Source organism: Suricata suricatta, chromosome 5, assembly GCF_006229205.1.
Source record: "Suricata suricatta isolate VVHF042 chromosome 5, meerkat_22Aug2017_6uvM2_HiC, whole genome shotgun sequence".
Lineage (NCBI taxonomy): Eukaryota > Metazoa > Chordata > Mammalia > Carnivora > Herpestidae > Suricata > Suricata suricatta.
In genome coordinates, this window is record NC_043704.1 from 110,205,289 (window position 1) to 110,221,494 (window position 16,206).

Here is a 16,206-nt window from a genome sequence, read left to right on the forward strand (position 1 = left end):
TGTTCCTAGAAATGGAATTATAGGTTGATTAGTGGCAAACTTTGGAGGCAAATAAGTGGATTTTAAACTTTCAATGCTTAATAAAACCGAAGAGAAAACAAAATCATGAGGCACCAGGCGGTTAAGCATCTGACTCTTGATTTCTGCCCAGGTTGTGATCTCATGTTTTGTTAGTTTGACCCCCGTGTGAGGCTCTGCACTGAGAGTGTGGAGCACGTTTGAGGTTCTCTCTCTCCTTCTCTCTCTCCCTCACCAGCTCATGCATGTTATCTCTCTCTCAAAATTAAACTTTAAAGCAAGCAAACAAACAAAAAACCAAAATCACAACTCTGATTTCAACCCAGCACTGCTAGGAAGTCAACGTGAAACAATAGCAAATCCCAAACTTCATATTTCTATCAAGTCTTTAATTCTTCTTAAGGGTGTTTAATTTATAGCCCTTAAATGCTCTCAGTCTCATATAACAGCTAGTGTATGCTAACAACCAATTGACTGGGAGCTAACATGGTGAGAGAATAGCCTATCAGGAGAAAGGAATGACAAGAATAGATGCAGAGCAGAGTCTTTGGAGGAAGACACTTGTTAGGCCTCTTGTGGTTGGTACTGAAAACACTCCACCTCAACTAGGAGACCCGATAGGCTAAGCTGAGTCATATAAAATCTTGATAAATTCATATCTTTCTGTATGGAGTTAATAATCTGAACTATCATCAGTCTTGGTCTTGCTACACCCTGGATTTTCATAAAGTGGTCCTCTTACTGATGGCTGAGAAAAACTTTTATGTCCTTCTCAATTACCTTTTAAGAAAGGCTGATTTAGATTATCTCTAGTTTTTAATATTTTTTAACACTTGCTATTACTCTTTTTTAAAAAGGGGCATGCAGTCTCAGGTTCAGAACATTAATGGGGACTCAGCATGTGTTTATTAGTATTCTGTGTTCATTTTATATTCATGACAGGTGACACTGGTGTCCTGCTGATGATACAATATGAAGTTTTACTTTTTAGGAATAAATATATTTAGTTTACGATAGTTAACTACTAAAAAAATAAGAGAATTAGTAGTATAGGTGGCACATGGATATGGCAAAATCAGGAGGCTCTTAAATTAGTGAACTGCTGAAACATTGCTCTGAGCTGAGGGAGAATATGAGAGGGTGTGCTGTAGATTTAGCAGGACTCAAACATCTAGAAGTCCCAGAACAGAAATGAACAGGCTCCTTCCCTCATATACCTTCAGTTCAACTGCTGAAACCGTGTTCTCTGTAAGTCAGTGTTGGGCAATTTTGTTCATGATAAATGGCTTTGGAAAGGCTAAGCCAGCTGTTGCTTTTAATCCTGTATACTATAAAAGCAAAGAGAAAGATATTTGCTCTCTCTTTTATTTCTGTTAACATCATAATAAAATATGACCTGTTCTGTTGTTTGTCTTTGACCTCCAGGTTAGTTGCATCTTTCCTACAAAGTTGTTCAAGCTGGCTATTTTTTCACTATTGGTAAGAAAGGAAGGGTCAGATCCAACTTAGATGTGTAGTTTTCTTTTTATCTGGTTTTCTGTTTTTATTTTGGATGCATTTTATCAGGAATGAATTTATGGGGCCATAAAGAGTCTTCTTTACAATTAAAAATAATTCTCTTTATAAAGAAATATGCTTTGCTTTTCAAAATTAAAGCCATAATTTCATAATTGATTCCCTCTATTCTATTTACCAAAATAAAACATATATGTGAGTGGTAAAGGAATTATTTATAGGATGTGATATGTTTTATACCAAAATGTTTAGTCAGTTATGAATTTTAATTAGTTATATTTTTTAATGAAAAAATTTAACCATTAAGTATTTTGGTAACAAACTCATGATTGTGTTATACTCACACTTCAGACTAAATAAAATAAAACTCAAATAATCAGATTAGAAAAATAACTTCATTATAGGAATTAAATAGTGTGTTAACTAACTATATTGACTCTTAAAAATAAGAAATACTGTGTTTGGCAATTTTTCATTACTTTCTTATTTAGTGGTCTTAACAAATTTGTGGATCTTGAATTATTTGTTAATGGAGATAGAATTTGAACCTATCATTTTTGTTGGTAGATGATCTTAGGTATAAACAAAGTTTAGCAGCCCAATAGATATTAGACTCTCTGCCACGTATTTCCTTCCGTCTGGAGTTAGCCCAACTGCTTAGTCCAATTATCCTAAACGATCTTCCCTTTTGGAGTATGTTCATTCTCAACCTGATCAGTAACCAGTCTGCCTTTTGATCAATTACTCTTATTATTGTTCAATCCATTTGTTCATAATCTCATTTTTACATAAGCTCAATTATTTTGAAGGCTTACTGAAAGGACTTGTGCGCTTGTGGAATGTATTTCCTTGAAACTCTTAACATTCTTTGCTTCAGTATCACTGATGTTACAAATTCATGGGTTTGTGGGGGTTTTTTGGCTTTTGTTGTCTCATGACATCCCTTCCCCACACTCTGCCAAGAAGCATTTCAGATTACCATCATTATGCTGGTTATTTCAGCAAAAACTTCCAGGAGGTTGTCAGTTTCTTTCACAACATTACTGCAGCTTTGCTTCAGCTATCACTGCTTAACAGTCTTTTAAATCGGCTTGCTTCTTTTGAAATGCTTGGAGGAGATGAACACCCAAACATAATAGAGAAAAATGAATATGTCTTTCTTTTGTGGTATGCTGCCTTCTGTTGGTAGCTCATTTAAAGCAAGTGAATATCATATTTTAAAATAAATATTAAATGCTGAAATAAATTTAAGAAATGTTTGTCACATTTGAGCACTTGTGGACTATCAAGAATATCTTTAAAGATGACAAAGATCTTTGGACTATATGTTGAAAAACTTCCTGACAAATTCAAAGCCTCTACTTAGGTTTTGGCTTCATAACACCTAGTTATAAAGTGTTCATCTAAATGATCTAAAGTTTGTATATATGTTAAATTATCAGAATTATAAAAACAAAATACTTGTAAATTCTTCAGGAATCCTCACAGACACTTAGAACTATAGACCTCAGTCTGAAAAATACTAACCAGCTCCTACACTATCATTTTACAGGAAAGAAATCTAAATCCAATGATATGAAAGACGCCTTGTCCACAATCACCAAAAATTTTCAGGGAAAGCATTGGCGAAAAAATTGTGTGTATGTGTGTCTGTGTGTGTGTGTGTGTGTGTGTGTGTGTGTGTGAATATATGTGCACGTGTATGTACATATAACATAGTTTGTGCCCACCTGGATTTCTTTTGCTTACAACCTGAAACAACATATTATACTGTACTTAGAGGTTATGGTCATATCAAAACATGTGACAATTCTTGGGAAAATGACATTGTGATTAATTTTAATGTTGTGTTTATTCTTTATTCATTTTATGGAGAATCCATTAAGAATTCCATTCAAATACAGAAAACTAAAAATGTAGTATCTTATCCCACCAAAAGGAAAACAAATGAGACAAATCCCCTAATTCATGAAAGACCTGTGTATAATAGAAAAGATAAAATAAAAGATATAGATTAAATAATAAAAACTAAGTTAAATATAATGTAGATTGCCAATATTGTAGTTTAGAGATTTCCTGTTTAAATACTTAAATTTTAAGAACTTATAATAAGATCACTGACCTAATAGTTGTCAAAATAGGCCATTGGAGGATTATCATTGGACATAATTTACAACCTATAAATGTTGGCATTTAAAGTCTAGGCAAGGGGTACCTGGGTGGCTCAGTCAATTAAACGTCCTACTTCAGCTCAGATCATGATCTCACAGTTCATGGGTTCAAGCCCCACATCAGGCTCTGTGCTGACAGCTCAGAGCCTGGAGCCTGTTTCGGATTCTGTGTCTCACTCTCTCTTTGACCCTCCCCTGCTCACGCTGTCTCTCTCTGTCTCTCAAAAAAAATTTTTTTAAAAAACAGAAAAAAAATTTAAAGTCTAGGCAAATCTGACATGATATATTCAAAGTGCTGAATGGAGAAAATCTTCAGCCAAGAATGCCTTACCCGGGAAAACTGTCATTCAGAATAGAATGAGAGATAGTTTCCCAGACAAACAAAAATTTGGGAGTTCATGACCACTAAATCAGCCTGGTATGAAATATTAAAGAAGATCCTTTGAATGAAAAGGAGAGACTAAAAGTGATAGTAGTATTAAGACAGAAAACATGAAAGCAGTAAAAAATAAATATTTCTGTAAAAATTAGTCAGGAATTCACACACACACAAAAGAACATAAGATTTCATAACATATACCTAAAACATGGGGAAGAGAGAATAATGGGTTCAAACTCGAATGACCATCAACTTAATATAGACTGATATTTTGAGAAGTTATATACAAACCTAATGGTAACCATATATCAAAAAACATTAATAAACAGGCACAGGATAAAGAGAAACAAATCTAAATATATCACAAAAGGAAATCAGCAAAATATGAAGGAGAGAAAGACAAGAAAGGATCAGAGGAAATCTCCAGAAATAACCATCAAACAAGTAATAAAATGGTAATAAGTACATATTTATCAATAATTACTTTGAATGTAAATGGACTAAACACTCCAATCAAAATAGAGGATATCAGAAAGGATAAAAAAAAAAACAAGGCTTATCTATATGCTTCATACAAGAGACTCATTTTAGACCTAAAGACACCTGCAGAATGAAAGTGAGGAGATGGAAAAACATTTATCATGCAGATGGATGTCAAGAGAAAGCCAGAGTAGCAATACTTATATCAGACACTAGACTTCACAATAAAGACCATAACAGGGGACAAAAAAAAAGGGCACTATATAATAATAAAGGGGAGGATCAAAGAGGATATAACAATTGTAAACATGTATGCACCCAATAATAAAGTACCCAAATATATAAAACAATTAATAACAAACATAAAGGAACTAATTAATAATAACACAATAATAGAAAGGGACTTTAACATCCCACTTACATCAATGGAAAGATCATCTAAACAGAAAACAACAAGAAGACAGTGTCTTTGAATGATACACTGGACCAGATGTATTTAAAAGATATATTCAGAACATTTCATCCTAACACAGCAGAATACATATCCTTATCAAGTGTACATGAAACATTCTCCAGAATAGATCACGTATTAGGTCACAAAACAGGCCTCAACAAATACAAAAAGACTGAAGTCACGTCATGCAACTCTTATGACACAATACTATGAAACTAGAAGTTAAGCACACAAAAAAATCTGGAAAGACCACACATACATGGAGGTTAACAACATGTTTTTAAACAATGAATGGATCAACCAGGAAATCAAAGTAGAAATAAAAAATACATGGAAACAAATGAAAATGAAAACGCATGGTTCAAATCTTTGGAATGTAACAAAAGTGGTCCTAAGAGGGAAGTATATAGCAATACAAGCCTACCTCAAGAAGCAAGAAAATTTTCAAATAAACAACCTAAACTTACACCTAAAGAAGGTAGAAAAAGAGTAACAACAACAAAAACCTAAACCAGTAGAGGGAAGTAAATAATAAAGCTTAGAGCAGAAATAAATGATAAGGAAACTTAAAAACAACAACAAAACAAACAAAATACACACACACAAAATCGAACAGGTCAATGAAACTAGTAGCTGGCTCCTTGAAAATCAATAAAATTGAAAAATCTCTAGGCAGACTCATCAAAAAGAAAAGTAAAAAGGACCCAAATAAATAAAATCACACATAACTGACACTACAGATATACATACAATTATAAGATATTATGAAAAACTATATGCCAACAAATTGGATAATCTGGAAGAAATGGATAATTCCTAGAAATGTAAACTACCAAAACTGAAACAAAGAAATGGAAAAACTTAAACAGACTGATAACCAGAAAGAACTTAAATCATTAATTAGAGAACTCCCAACAAAGAAAACTGTAGGACAAAATGGCCTCTCAGGCTAATTTTACATTTATTTATTTATTTATTTATTTATTTATTTATAAATGTTCATTTATTTTTGAGAGTGGGAAGGTGAGAGACAGAGAGGACACAGAGGACCTGAAATGAGCTCTGTGCTGACAGCAAAGAGCTCAATAATTAGTTTGAACTCATGAATCATGAAATCATGACCTGAGCTAAAGTTGGACATTAGCTGACTGAGCCACCCAGACAAGCCTCTGCTAAACATTTGAAAAAGAGTTATTACCTATCCTGCCCAAACTATTCCAGAAAATATAAAAGGAAGGGAAAACTCCAAATTAATTCTATGAGGCCAGTATGTCCCAGATAACAAAAGCAGATAAAGACATAAAGAATATAGGCCAATATCCCTAATGAACACAGAGACAAAAATTCTCAATAAGATAACGTGCAAATTGAATCCAGCAATACATTAAAAAATAATTCACCATGATTAATTATCCCTAGGTTGCAAGTGTGTTTTAATACTTGCAAATCAGTATAATACTCCACATCAATAAAAGGAAGTCTAAGAGCTGCATATATTTCACTAGATTTATAAAAAGCATTTGATAAAGTACAACATTCATTCATGATAAAAATCCTCAACAAAGTAGGTTTATAGGGAACATACCTCAACATAATAAAGGCCTTCTATGAAAAACTCATAGCTAATATCCTCAATGGGGAAAAACTGAGAGATTTTCTTCTATGGTCAGGAAAAAGACAGGGATGTCCCCTTTCACCACTTCAATTCAACGTAGTACTGGAAGTCTTAGCCACAGCAATCAGACAACATAAAGAAATAAAAGTCATCTAAGTTAGTAAGGAAGAAGTAAAACTTTCATTATTTGCAGATGACATAATACTATATATAGAAATGCGGAACTACTCCACCAAAAACATTGCTGGAACTGATATACAAATTCAGTAAAACAACAGGATACCAAATCGATGTGCAGAAATCTGTTGCACTTATATACTGCAATAATGAAGAAGAAGAAGAAGAAGAAATTAAGAAAACAGTCCCATTTAAAATTGCACCAGGAATAGTAAAACACCAAGGAATAAACTTAATCAAAGAGGTGAAAGACCTATAGTCTGAAAACTACAAAATACCAGTGAAAGAAATGGAAGATGACACAAAGAAATGGAAAGACATTCCATACTATGGATTGGAAGAACAAATACAGTTAAAAATGTCTCTACTACCCAAAGAAATCTACAGATTTAATACAATCCCTATCAAAATATCACCAGAATTCTTCATAGAACTAGAATAAACAATCCTAAAATTTTTATGTAACCACAAAGACCCTGAATAGCCAAAGCAACCTTGAAAAAGAAAAGCAAGCCGAAGGCATTACAATTTTAGACTTCAAGTTATACTGTAAAGGTATAATAATCAATACAGTTTGATACTGGCACAAATGTAGACATATAGATAGATCAATAGAATGGAATAGAAAACCCAGAAATTAGCCCACAACTATATAGTCAATTAATCACAACCACAATGGGATATTACCTCATGCCAGTGAGAAACTAAAAAAAAACTAGAAACAACAAGTGTTGTCAAGATTATAGAGAAAGAGGAATGCTTATGCACTGTTGGTGGGAATGCAAACTGGTACAGTCACTCTGGAAAACACCATGGAGGTTCCTCAAAAAGTTAAAAATAGAACTACTGAATAATCCAGCAATCACCCTACTAGTATATACATAAAAAAAACAAAATACTAATTCAAAGGGATACTGTACCCCAATGTTTACAGCAGCATAACTACAATAACAGAATTATGGAAACAGCCCAAGCATCTATTGATTAAGGGATAAAGATGTTATATACATGTACATTATACATACATTTTATACAAATATATATAATGAAATATTAGCCATAAAAAGAATGAAATCTTGTTACTTGCAAAGAAATAGATGGAGCTAGAGAGTATTATGCTAGATGAAATGTCAATCAGAGAAAAACAAATGCCATATGATTACACTCATATATAGAATTTAAGAAAAAAGACAAATAAGCAAGAGAGAGAGAGAGAGAGACAGAGAGATGAAACAAGAAACCAGATTCTTAACTATAGAGAACAAACTTATGGTAACCAGAAGGGAGATGGGTGGGGGAATGGGTTAAATATATCTGTCAAGTCTTTCTCATAGAGTGTATCATTCAAGGACTTTTTTTTTAGATTTTTTAATTTATTTTTTATAGTTTATTTTCAAGTTGGTTTACATATAACACCCAATGCTCTTCCCCACAACTGCTCTTCCCCACGTCCATCACCCTCCTTTCCTTCCCCCCCTTCCCCTCAGTCCTCAGTTTGTTTTCAGTATTCAAGAGTCTCTCATAATTTGCCTTCCTCCCTCTAACTCTTTTTCCCCCCTTCCCCTTTCCATGGTCCTCTAAGTTTCTCCTGTTAGACTTTTGAGGGAAAATATATGGTATCTGTCCTTCTCTGCCTGACTTATTTCACTTAGCCTAACACCCTCGAGTTCCATACACATTGCCACAAATGGCCAGATTTCATTCTTTCTCATTGCCATGTAGTATTCCTTTGTATAGATAAACCACATCTTCTTAATCCATTCATCAGTTAATGGACATTTAGGCTCTTTCCATGATTTGGCTATTGTAGAAAGTACCGCTATGAACATTGAGGTACATGTGCCCCTATGCATCAGCATTTCTGCTTCCCTTGGGTAAATCCCTAGCAGTGCTATTGCTGGATCGTAGGGGAGTTCTACTGATAGTTTTTTGAGGAACCTCCACAGTGTTTTCCAGAGTGGCTCTACCAGTTTACATTCCCACCAACAGTGTAGGAGGGTCCCCATTTTTCCACATCCTGGCCAGCATCTATAGTCTTTTGATTTGTTCATTTTAGCCACTCTGACTGGTGGGAGGTGGTATCTCAGTGTGGTTTTGATTTGTATTTCCCTGATGATGAGTGATGCTGAGCATCGTTTCATGTGTCTGTTGGCCATCTGGATGTCCTCTTTGGAGAAGTGTCTGTTCATGTCTTCTGCCCATTTTTTCGCTGGATTATTTGTTTTTCCTGTGTGGAGTTTGGTGAGTTCTTTGTAGATTTGGGGTATTAGCCTTTTATCTGATATGTCATTTGCAACTATCTTTTCCCATTCTGTCGGTTGTCTATTAGTTTTATTGATTGTTTCCTTTGCCGTGCACAAGCTTTTTATCTTGATAAGGTCCCATAGTTAATTTATGCTCTTGATTCCCTTGCCTTTGGGGATGTGTTGAGTAGGAAATTGCTGTGGTTGAGGTTAAGGAGGCTATTACCTGCTTTCTTCTCTAGCGTTTTGATGGTTTCCTGTCTCACATTCAGGTCCTTCATCCATTTTGAGTTTATTTTTGTAAATGATGTAAGAAAGTGGTCTAGTTTCATTCTTCTGCATGTTGCTGTCCAGTTCTCCCAGCACCACTTGTTAAAGAGGCTGTCTTTTTTCCATTGGATACTCTTTCCTGCTTTGTCAAAGATTAATTGGCCATACATTTGTGGGTCCTATTCTGCATTCTCTATTCTATTCCATTGGCCTATGTGTCTGTTTTTGTGCCAATACCACACTATATTAATGAATACAGCTTTGTAATAGAGGCTAAAGCCTGGGATTGTGATGCTTCCCATTTTGGTTTACTTTTTCAATATTACTTTGGCTATTCGGGGTCTTTTGTGGTTCTATACAAATTTTAGGATTGTTTGTTCCAGCTTTGAGAAGAATGCTGGTGCAATTTTGATTGGGATTGCATTGAATGTGTAGATTCCTTTGGGTAATAATGACATCTTAACAATGTTTATTCTTCCAATCCATGAGAATGGAGTGTTTTTTCCATTTCTTGGTGTCTTCTTCAATTTCCTTCATAAGCTTTCTATAGTTTTCATCGTACAGATCTTTTACATCTTTGGTTAGGTTTATTCCTAGGTAGTTCATGGTTTCTTGTGCAGTTGTGAGTGGGATCAGTTTCTTAATTTCTCTTTATGTTGCCTCATTATTGGTGTATAAAACTGCAACCAATTTCTGTATGTTCATTTTGTACCCTGTAATTTTGCTGAATTTATGGATCAGTTCTAGAAGGCTCCTGGTGGATTCGGCTGGGTTTTCCAGGTAGAGTATCATGTCATCTGCAAAAAGTGAAAGTTTGACTTCATCCTTGCTGATTCTGATGCCTTTTATTTTATTTTTTTGTCGTTGTTGTTGTCTGATTGCTCATGCTAGGACTTCCAGCACTATGTTAAACAACAGAGGTGAGAGTGGACATTCTTGTCATGTTCCTGCTATCAGGGGGAAAGCTCTCAGTTTTTCCCCATTGAGGATGATACTAGCTCTGGGTTTCTCATAAATGGCTTTTATGATGTTTAAGTAAATTCCTTCTATCCTGACGTTTTCAAGGGCCTTTATAAGGAAATGATGCTGTATTTTGTCAAATGCTTTTTCTGCATCTATCGACAGGATCACATGGTTTTTATCTTTTCTTTTGTTAACGTGATGTATCACATTGATGGATTTGCCAATATTGAACCAGCCCTGTAACCCAGGAATGAATCCCACTTGATCATGGTGGATAATTCTTTTCATATGCTATTGAATTCGATTTGCTATTATCTTGTTGAGTATTTTTGCATCTGTATTCATTAAGGATGTTGGTCTGTAGTTCTCTTTTTTGTTGGGTCTCTGTCTGGTTTGGGAATCAAAGTGATGCTGGCTTCGTAGAATGAGTCTGAAAGTTTTTCTTTTATTTTTCTTTTTTGGAATAGCTTGAGAAGAATGGGTATTAACTCAGCTTTAAATGTCTGGTAGAATTCCCCAGGGAAGCCATCTGGCCCCAGGCTATTATTCGTTGGGAGATTTTTTATAACTTGTTCGATTTCTTCACTGGTTATGGGACTGTTCAGATTTTCTCTCTCTTCTCGTTTGAATTTTGGTAGTGCATGTGTGTTTAGGAATTTGTCCATTTCTTCTAGGTTGTCCCATTTGTTGGCATACAATTTTTCATAGTATTCCCTGATGGTTGTTTGTATTTCTGAGGGACTGGTTGTAATAGATCCATTTTCATTCATGATTTTATCTATTTGGGTGGTCTCTATTTTCTTTCTGAGGAGACTGGCTAGAGGTTTATCATTTTGTTTATTTTTCCAAAAAAACCAACTCTTGGTTTCATTGATCTGTTCAACTGATTTTTTAAAATTCTATATTAATTATTTCTGCCCTGATATTTATTATTTCTCTTCTTCTGCTGGGTTTGCAGTGCTCTTGCTGCTCCCTTTATAGTTCCTTTAGGTGCCCTGTTAGATTTTGAATTTGCACTTTTTCTAGTTTCTTGAAATAGGCCTGAATTGCAATATACTTTTCTCCTAGGACTGCCTTTGCTGCATCCCAGAGAGTTTGGATTGTTGTATTTTCATTTTCATTTGTTTCCATACATTTTTTATTTTCTTCTCTAATTGCCTGACTGGCCCATTTGCTCTTTAGTAAGGTGTTCTTTAACCTCAATGTTTTTGGAGGTTTTCCAATCTTTCTCCTGTGGTTGATTTCAAGTTTTATAGCATTGTGATCTGAAAGTGTGCATCGTATGATCTCAATTCGTTTATATTTATTGAGGACTGCTTTATTCCCGAGTATGTAATCTATCTTGGAGAATGTGCCTTGTGCACTTGAGAAGAAAGTGAATTCCCTAGCCTCAGGATGTAGAGTTCTAAATATATCTGTCAAATCCATGTGGTACAATGTGTCGTTCAGTTCCATTGTTTCTTTAGTGATTTTCTGTCTAGTTGATCTATCCATTGCTGTAAGTGGAATATTAAAGTCCCCTGCAATTAGCACATTCTTATCAATAAGATTGTTTCTGTTTGTGATTAATTTTTAATGTACTTGGATGCTCCCAAATTCAGCACATAGATGTTTATAATTGTTAGCTCTTCCGGATGGAGAGACCCTGATTATTATAATATGTCCTTCATCTTTTGTTACTGCCTTTAAAGTCCAGTTTGTCCGATATAAGTATGGCTACTCCAGCTTTCTTTTGACTTCCAGTCGCATGATAGATATTTCTCCATCCCCTTACTTTCAATCTGAAGGTGTCCTCAGGTCAAAAATGAGTCTCTTGTAGACAGCAAATAAATGGATTTTGTTTCTTTTCCCATTATGCTACCCTATGTTTTTTATTGGAGCATTTAGTCCATTTACATTCAGTGTTATTATTGAAAAATATGGGTTTAGATTCTTTGTGTTCTCTGTAGACTTCATGCTTGTAGTGGTGTCTCTGCTACCTTGTGTTCCTTACAACATCTCCCTCATAGAGTCCCTCTTAGGATTTCTTATAGGGCTGGTTTGGTGGTGCTGAATTCTCTCAATTTTTGTTTTTTTGGAAAACCTTTATCTCTCCTTCTATTTTGAATGACAGGCTTACTGGATATAGGATTCTTAGCTGCATATGTTTTCCATTCATCATATTAAAGATTTCCAGGCATTCCTTTCTGGCCTGCCAAGTTTTAGTAGGTAAGTCTGTAAACACTCTGATAGGTTTCCCTTTGTATGTTTGGGCCCTTTGATACCTAGCTACTTTCAGAGTTCTCTGTTTGAAAGTATTTAATTTAAGTACACAAGGGAGGAAACATGGAAAAAGGAAGTGTTCCAGTTGAAAAATATCAAACAACTGACTATGTGTAATTGGAGTCCCAGAAAGCAGTAGCAGATATATTGTTAGGGCAGAAGGTGAAGGGATAAATTATTTGAAGGTAAAAAGGTAAAAATTCTCTAAATCTAAAGACAACTATGAATTCAAAAACCCAAGAAACTCAATAAATCCCAATAGAATAAAAATATAAAACAGCAAGTAACACTTTTTTTTAATTTGAGAGAGACAGAGACATTTTGAATGGGGAGGGGCCGTGGGAGAGGGAGAGAGAATCCCAAATAAGCTCTGCATTGCCAGCACAGAGCTCAATGTAGGGCTCGAACTCGGGAAATCATGAGATCATGAACTGAGTAGAAACCAAGAATCAGACACTTAACTGATTGAGTAACCCAGGTGCTTCACAGCAAGTCCCATTTTAATCAAAATGCTGAAGATCAGTAATTAGAAAACAAGTTTTCAAACTATCCAGCGATAAAAAGAAATGTTGCATACAAAAGGATACAAATGACCAGAGAACTTCCTTTTATAAAATTTGTATGAAGAGATCAACATCTTTAAAGTTATGAAGAAACATCACACTATCAGTCTATTCAAAGTGAAAATATTTTCTTAAATTCAAGCAAAATAAAATTTTATTTAGAAATAAAGGCAGAGATAACTCACTGCAAGCAAACATGCACTATAGAGAATGAAAGAAGAACCACTTCAGAAGGAAAAAAATAAGATGACAACCTTGAGCTATACAAAAGATTGAAGAGTTATTCAATGATAATCATTTGGGTGCATATAAATGTTTTTCTCATCTTAGAAATTCTAAGAAAGATAATACTTTTAAAAATTATTAATATAATGTTGAGATCATGACATAAATAGTATTTAAATATATGGAAATAATAACCAAAAAGATGTGAGATAAGAAATGGCAGTACATAGTTGGAAAGTTCTTACTACTTCTATGACATAGTACATTATTTGAAGTTAGATGTGCTAACATAAAAATGCATACTGTAAATTCTAAATCAACCACTAAAAACAGTTTTTACCACAGTGTTCTTCCGATTTCCAGACTGGAGTGCTACGCCTTCCACCTGGATGAATCAAAGCTACCCCAGACACTATATGAGAAAACAGCCTCTCTACCTCCTACTTCATCAAAAAGATTTGGAATTATATATATATATGCCTTTGTATATAGATAGATATGTATTGCACAAATTAATTAGAACAAAATAAGCAATGGAAAAGCTGAACACTTGAATAGGCATTACATGAAAGAGAAACACCTAAGACCACTAAGTACAGGAAGATAACCAAATCATTAGTATTTAGAGTAATGCAACTAAAATCACAATAAAATACTATATTATATAAATTTCATTGGCAAAAATGAAGAAGCTTAACAAATCCATTATTGGAAAAGATGGGGATCAATAGAAATAACCATACTGATTTTTGAGAACGTAAACTGGTACTGCTATTTAGAAAATAATGCAGCATTAAGTTTTCTATGACTCAGCAAATCTGGGAAAAACTCTTACATATGTGCACCTGGAGGCCCAGAAAAGCCTATTTATAACAGTATATTTTGTAAAGCAAAAGAATACAAAAAACAAAAGAAAACAAAAATCTGGGGAAAAACTAAATACCCAAAAACAAAAGAATGGATAGATAAATAGTGGTATATTCTGGTAATAGAACATTTTATACCTTGGTGAAAATCAATAAACTTACACTCCATGCAACATTTATGGCTAGTATATAATGATTGAGTGAAAAATTATGTCTCAAAAGACTACATAAAGTATAATTTCATATTTTGCCCCTAAAACAAGCAAAACTGAGTATAGTTTTAGGCCTGATTACATACATCTAAAAAATATTTTTAATAAAAATAAGAGAATTACAACCTCCAAATAAAAATTTTAGCTGTTTCTCAAGGGAAACAGAGATAAGATAGGAAAAACATATAGGTAGATAAAACATATTGTTAGTATTTAGTTGAAGTGAACATAATACTGAATTTGTGGTGTTTGTTATATTATTAAGAATTTCTACAGAGAGAGAAAATAAAGAAAGAAGGAAATTAATTCACTCTTGAATGGCTGAGGGGATCTATAATAAGTGTAAGACACACAGAGAGACCTTTAAGGCCTTCCATCCATTCACAAGCTCTCTCTCACCCCCAAGACCCCGGTGCTGCTCAGCCCAACTATTCCCCCAGGTCCCAAGGAAAAAGAAAAAGAAGTATTTTTAAAAATGTAACTTCTTAAATGAGATTCATAATCTCTATACAAACAATTAAAGTGTTACAGCTGTTAATAGAAGCCTACACAGCAAAAATGGTGCCAGACAAAAGTAGTGTCCAGAATGGTCTTCTAAGTATAGGGTCATGTATGAATACAAGTCTATAGATATGATAGTCTGATAGGATTATGGGGCTTTAAGGTATTTTTGAGGACTATACTGTGAAAGGCAAAAGGGATTCTGCAAAATAAAAGCTGAACACTTCATCAGATGGATCATTAGCATATTGATAATTGACTTTGCTTCTATTCTAATATATGTATTAGAAATTATCATGTAGCTTTGTTATCTTGATGAGGTCCCAGTAGTTCATTTTTGTTCTTGATTCCCTTGCCTCTGGGGATGTGTCAAGGAAGAAATTGCTGCGATTGAGATCTAGGAGGCTATTTCCTGCTTTTTCCTCAAGGGTTTTTATGGTTTTCTGTCTCACATTCAGATCCTTTGTCCATTTTGAGTTTATTTTTGTGAATCGTGTCCAGAAGTGGTCTAATTCCATTTTTCTACATGTTGCTCTCCAAAAAGCTTCTGCAAGGCAAAGGAAACAAAAAAACTAATAGGCAACCAACAGAATGGGAAAAGATAGTGGCAAATGGCATATCAGATAAAGGGCTAGTATCCAAAATATACAAGGAGCTCACTAAACTCCATACACGAAAAATGAATGATCCAGTGAGAAATGGGCAGAAGACCTTAATAGACACTTCTCCAAAGAAGACATTCAGATGGCCAACAAGCACATAAAACGATGCTCAGCGTCACTCATCATCAGGGAAATTCAAATCAAAACCACACTGAGATACCACCTCACACCAGTCAGAGTGGCCAAAATGAAGAAATCAAAAAACTATAGATGCTGGCGAGGGTGTGGAGAGACGGGCACCCTCCTACATTGTTGGTGGGAATGTAAACTGGTGCAGATGCTCTGGAAAACAGTGTGGAGACTCCTCAAAAAACTATCAATAGAACTCCCCTATGACCCAGCAATAGCACTGTTAGGGATTTACCCAAGGGATACAGAAGTGCTGATGCATAGGAGCACATGTACCCCAATATTCATAGCAGCACTGTCAACAATGCCCAAATCATGGAAAGAGCCTAAATGTCCATCACCTGATGAGTGGATCAAGAAGATGTGGTATATATATACAATGGAGTACTATATGGCAATGAGGAAGAATGAAATATGGCCATTCATAGCAGAGTGGATGGACCTTGAGGGTGTCATGCTAAGCGAAATAAGTCAGGCAGAGGAGGACAGATACCATGTGTT